This window comes from Sitophilus oryzae, unplaced genomic scaffold (assembly GCF_002938485.1).
Source record: "Sitophilus oryzae breed Bouriz unplaced genomic scaffold, Soryzae_2.0 scaffold_424_pilon_pilon, whole genome shotgun sequence".
NCBI classification, from domain to species: Eukaryota; Metazoa; Arthropoda; class Insecta; order Coleoptera; family Curculionidae; genus Sitophilus; species Sitophilus oryzae.
The window spans coordinates 40,613-46,410 of NW_022147001.1; the positions used below are offsets into that span (position 1 = coordinate 40,613).

A 5,798-nucleotide genomic window follows, 5' to 3' on the forward strand; every position below is an offset into this window, starting at 1 on the left:
GTTACGTATTGCTGTCTCGCATTACCTCTCTTGGTAAACTAATTTTCTCTGTGCTGTCCGATTAAATTAATATCTCCGGAAACCAAAGTTCCAAGAAATGTCGTAATATATCTGCAAATTCATATACCCACCTTAGTAGATATGGCAAGCATTTTTTAAACCTTGTCTCAAATAGTTTCTGAAAATAAAATTATTTTTTAAAAGGTCCGATTAAATTTGGTCTCCTGAAACTAAAGTTCCAAAAATTTTTTTTTTTTTTATATTATATATTTTACCCAATTAGTAGTTTAAAAAGCATTTTGGTAAACTCCTATATCTAACAGTTTCTGAAAATTAAAATTAATTTTTAAAAAGGTCCGATTAAATTTTATATCTCCGAAACTAAAGTTCCAAAAATCTCGTATTTCTAGAAATTCATTTACCCACTAGTAGATATAAAGCTACTTTTGGTAAACTCTGTCTCAAATAGTTTCCTGAAAAATAAAATTAATTTTATTAAAAGGTCCGATTAAATTAATATCTCCGAAACTAAAGTTCCAAAAAATGTCGTAATATATCTACAAATCTACTTACCCACTAGTAGATATAAAAGCATTTTTGTAAACCTTGTCTCAAATAGTTTCTGAAAATAAAATAATTTTTTTAAAGGTCCGATTAAATGAGTATCTCCTGAAACCAAAGTTCCAAAATGCGTAATATATCTAGGGAAATTCATTTACCCAATTAGTAGTTATAAAAGTATTTTGTAAACTCTATATCTAATAGTTTTGAAAATAAAATTAATTTTTTTAAAAAGGTCCGACACACTTATATCTCCTCGAAACTAAAGTTCAAAAAATTCGTAATATCAAAGAATATTTTTTTTTAGAAACTATTTGATATAAAAAGCATTTTGGTAAACTCTGCCTCAAATAGTTTCTGAAAATAAAATTGCCCCACAAAAGGTCCGATTAAATTAATATCTCCGAAACCAAAGTCCAAGAAACATATATCTACAAATTCATTTACCCACTAGTGAGATAAGTTACTTTGTAAACTTGTCTCCACAATGGAAATAAAATAATTTTTTTTTAAAAAGATCCGATTAAATTCTATATCTCCGAAACTAAAAGTCCCAAAAATTAAAATATATCTAGGAAAATCCTTATCCACTCCACTGGTGTGATATAAGAAAAAAGCATTTTCTGGTAAACTCTGTCTCAAATAGTTTCTTGAAAATAAAATTATTTTTTTAAAAAGGTCCGATTAAATCTTTTATATCTCCGAAAAACTAAAGTTCCAAAAATTCGTAATATATCTAGAAATTCATTTACCCACTAGTAGTTATAAAAAGCATCTTTTGTAAACTCTATATCTAACAGTTTCTGAAAACAAAATTAATTTTTAAAGGTCCGATTAAATTTATATCTCCGAAACTAAAAGTTCCAAAATTCAAAATATATCTTAAAACCATTCTTACCCAATTTAGTAGTTATAAAAAGCATTTTGGTAAACTCTGTCTCTAATAATTTCTGAAAATAAAATTAATTTCTCTTAAAAGGTCCGATTAAAATTAATACCCCTTGAAAACTAAAGTTCCACAAAAAAATTGTAATACTAATTTATTTATAGAAAAAAAAATAGTAGATATAAAAAAGCATTTTGGTAAACTCTGTCTCAAATAGTTTCTGAAAAATAAAATTATTTTTTTTTTAAAAAGGTCCGATTAAATTTGCATTCCTGAAACTAAAGTTCCAAAAAATGCGTAATATATCTAGAAATTCATTTACCCACTAGTGGTTATAAAAAAAATAAAAAGCATTTTTGTAAACTCTATATTCATTAGTTTCTAAAATTAACTTTGAAAATATCTTGGTTTAGTGCTTTATTTTAATCTACTTTTATTTTCACAAATAAGAATATCGTTTTTTTTACATATTTATACCATATGATCGAAAAAAAACGACATCAAAGACGGCTGGAGAATGGTAATTGATGATAATTTTGTCGAGGTCAATCTCTATAGACATCATTTTTCAAATCACCATTACTAATTATAGAAATATTAAAAACGATATTACGTTTCCCGATATACAAATACCATATGATCGAAAAAAAAAAACGGCGTCCAGTTAGCTTGGAAATAACTATCAATAACATTTCCCATAGTGATCTTCATTTCATAGCCATCGCTGACGCCGTTTGTTTTTCGATCATTTCGTGTATTTTCCAAAAATTATTTTTTCTCTAACTTTAAATTACACCATTTAAAAATCATTTTTGACTCAATACAAAAATAAATTACAACCAAGTATATGACGTCTATAATAGGGCTTGACCTCGTCAAAATTATCATCGATGGTACAAGAAAAACACAAACATCGATACATTTTTATTTCAATAAATGTATAAAAAACTCACTGGTACTTATTTTTATATCACTCAATCTCAACAAAATTATTTATATTTATATCTTATAATATTTTTAACATAAAATAAATTAAACTAAACATTCCTATTGACATAATCAACGTCATACTTTGGCACTTCTATCTCGTCTTTTTTCGTAAATCAACTCCACAATCCAGAGCGTCACGCATAAAAGTGACAACACTGTAGATGCATGTAATGCATAAAAATACGAACCAGTCTTATCGTGAATCACACCTACAACACAAAAAAATAAAATCACGCTAAATATAATATAATAAACAGGAAAATCATCAAAAATTATGTGTCATTAAAATCCTGAATGATCGAAAAAAAAACGGTGTCATAGTAGCCTTTGAAATATCAATCCATAACATTTTCCAGGTCAACCATTCCATTAACACCTAAAAATCTTATAACACCCTGTATCTTTAAAACTAGACATTTTTGGAGTCATGTTTATAGGAACTGTTTTCCAACTTTTTTTGATCAGAGTTCAATTTAACCGTGCATTTTGTGAATCCCTGTATAATAAAAAAAATACCAAAAAAAATGTGCAATTAAGAAACTATATGGCCGAAAAAAAAACGGCATCATAGCAGCCTTTGAAATATCAATCCATAAAATTTTCCAAGTCAAATCTCAAGGGGCGATTTCTTATCAAAAATCGTTATTAACACCTAAAAAGTTTAATACCCTGTATCTTTAAAACTAGGCATTTTTGGAGCGATGTATATAGGAACTTTGTTTCAAATTCTTCCTGAAATTTGACCGTGCATTTTGAGAATATCCTGTATAATAAGAAAAAAAATCATCAAAAAAAATGTGCCATTAAAATACTATACGATAAAAAAACGGTGTCATAGTAGCCTTTGAAATATCAATCCAATTTTCCAAGCCAAATTTAAAGTGGTGATTTCTCAACACCTAAAAATGTTAACACCCTGTATACTTAAAACTAGACAACGGCGCCATGTTTATAGGAACTTTTTTCCAATTTTTTTTGATGAGGAATTACCTTCTGAAATTTGACCGTTCATTTTGTGAATACACTCTACTAAAAAAAGAAATTCATCAAAAAACATGTGCCATTAAAATACTGTATGGTCGAGAAAAAAACGGCATCATAGTAGCCTTTGAAATATCAATCCATAAAATTTTCAAGCCAAATCTCAAGGGGGCGATTTCTTATCAAAATCGTTATTAACACCCTAAAAAGTTTAATACCTGTATCTTTAAAACTAGGCATTTTTGGGCGATGTTTATAGGAACTTGTTCCAAATTCTTCCTGAAATTTGACCGTGCATTTTGAGAATATCCTGTATAATAAGAAAAAATTCATCAAAAAATGTACCATTAAAATACTATACGATAAAAAAACGGCATCATAGTAGCCTTTGAAATATCAATCCAATTTTCAAGACAAATTTAAAGTGGTGATTTCCTCAGCATCTAAAAATGTTAACACCCTGTATACTTAAAACTAGGCAACGGAGCCATGTTTATAGAACTTTAATTTTTTTTTGATGGGAGTACGCTTCTGAAATTTGACCGTTCATTGTGAATACACTGTATACTAAAAAAGAAATTCTTCAAACATGTGCCATTAAAATACTGTATGGTCGAAAAAAAACGGCATCATAGTAGCCTTTGAAATATCAATCCATAAAATTTTCAAGCCAAATCTCAAGGGGCGATTTCTTATCAAAAATCGTTGTTAAACACCTAAAAGTTTAATACCCTGTATCTTTAAAACTAGGCATTTTGGAGCGATGTTTATAGGAACTTTGTTCCAAATTCTTCCTGAAATTTGACCATGCATTTTGAGAATATCCTGTATAATAAGAAAAAAATTCATCAAAAAATGTACCATTAAAATACTATACGATAAAAAAACGGCATCATAGTAGCCTTTGAAATATCAATCAATTTTCAAGACAAATTTAAAGTGGTGATTTCTCAATCTAAAAATGTTAACACCCTGTATGCCAAAACTAGGCAACAAGGAGCCATGTTTATAGAACTTTCCAATTTTTTTGATGGGGAGTACAGCTTCTGAAATTTGACCGTTCATTTAATGAATACACTGTATACTAAAAAAAGAAATTCATCAAAAAAACATGTGCCATTAAAAATACTGTATGGTCGAAAAAAACGGCATCATAGTAGCCTTTGAAATATCAATCCATAAAATTTTTCAAAGCCAAATCTCAAGGGGGCGATTTCTTATCAAAAATCGTTATTAACACTAAAAGTTTAATACCCTATCTTTTAAAACTAGGCATTTTTGGAGCCATGTATATAGGAACTTTGTTCCAAATTCTTCCTGAAATTTGACCGTGCATTTTGAGAATATCCTGTATAATAAGAAAAAAAATCATCAAAAAAAATGTGCCATTAAAATACTATACGATAAAAAAAACGGTGTCATAGTAGCCTTTGAAATATCAATCCAATTTTCCAAGCCAAATTTAAAGTGGTGATTTCTCAACACCTGAAAATTTTAACATCCTGTATACTTAAAACTAGGCAACGGAGCCATGTTTATAGGAACTTTTTACCAACTTTTTTTGATCAGGGTTCAATTTAACCGTGCATTTTGTGAATACCCTGTATAATAAAAAAAAACAGCAAACATGTGCCATTAAGAAACTGTATGGCCGAAAAAAAAACGGCATCATAGCAGCCTTTGAAATATCAATCCATAAAATTTTCCAAGCCAAATCTCAAGGGGCGATTTCTTATCAAAAATCGTTATTAACACCTAAAAAGTTTAATACCCTGTATCTTTAAAACTAGGCATTTTTAGAGCCATGTATATAGGAACTTTGTTCCAAATTTTTCCTGAAATTTGACCGTGCATTTTGAGAATACCCTGTATAATAAGAAAAAAAATCATCAAAAAAAATGTGCCATTAAAATACTATACGATAAAAAAACGGTGTCACAGTAGCCTTTGAAATATCAATCCAATTTTCCAAGCCAAATTTAAAGTGGTGATTTCTCAACACCTGAAAATTTTAACACCCTGTATACTTAAAACTAGGCAACGGAGCCATGTTTATAGGAACTTTTTTTCAATTTTTTTTGATGAGGAATTATCTCCTGAAATTTGACCGTTCATTTTGTGAATACCCTGTATAATAAAAAAGAAATTCATCAAAAAACATGTGCCATTAAAATACTGTATGGTCGAGAAAAAAAACGGTGTCATAGTAACCTTCGAAAAAAAAATCAATCATTTTTATTCAGCCACTTAAAACTTTATCTATGCTTACCTATTATAGGTCCTATAACTAAGGAAATGCCACCAGTAAATAGCATATTTATCCCATTTGCGCCCGGAATTTTTTCCAGAGCCACGAATTTCGGGATTATTACTGACTGAA

General features: G+C 28.8%; 1 long non-coding RNA gene across 1 annotated transcript; it reads right to left on the reverse strand.

Moving 5' to 3' along the window:
- Window positions 1–2,398: 2,398 nt before the first annotated feature.
- On the reverse strand, window positions 2,399–5,798 carry LOC115885829. The gene is made up of 2 exons (XR_004050794.1): window positions 5,688–5,798; window positions 2,399–2,646 (listed from the first exon to the last, which is right to left on the reverse strand). It is a non-coding gene; the product is annotated as an uncharacterized LOC115885829 (long non-coding RNA).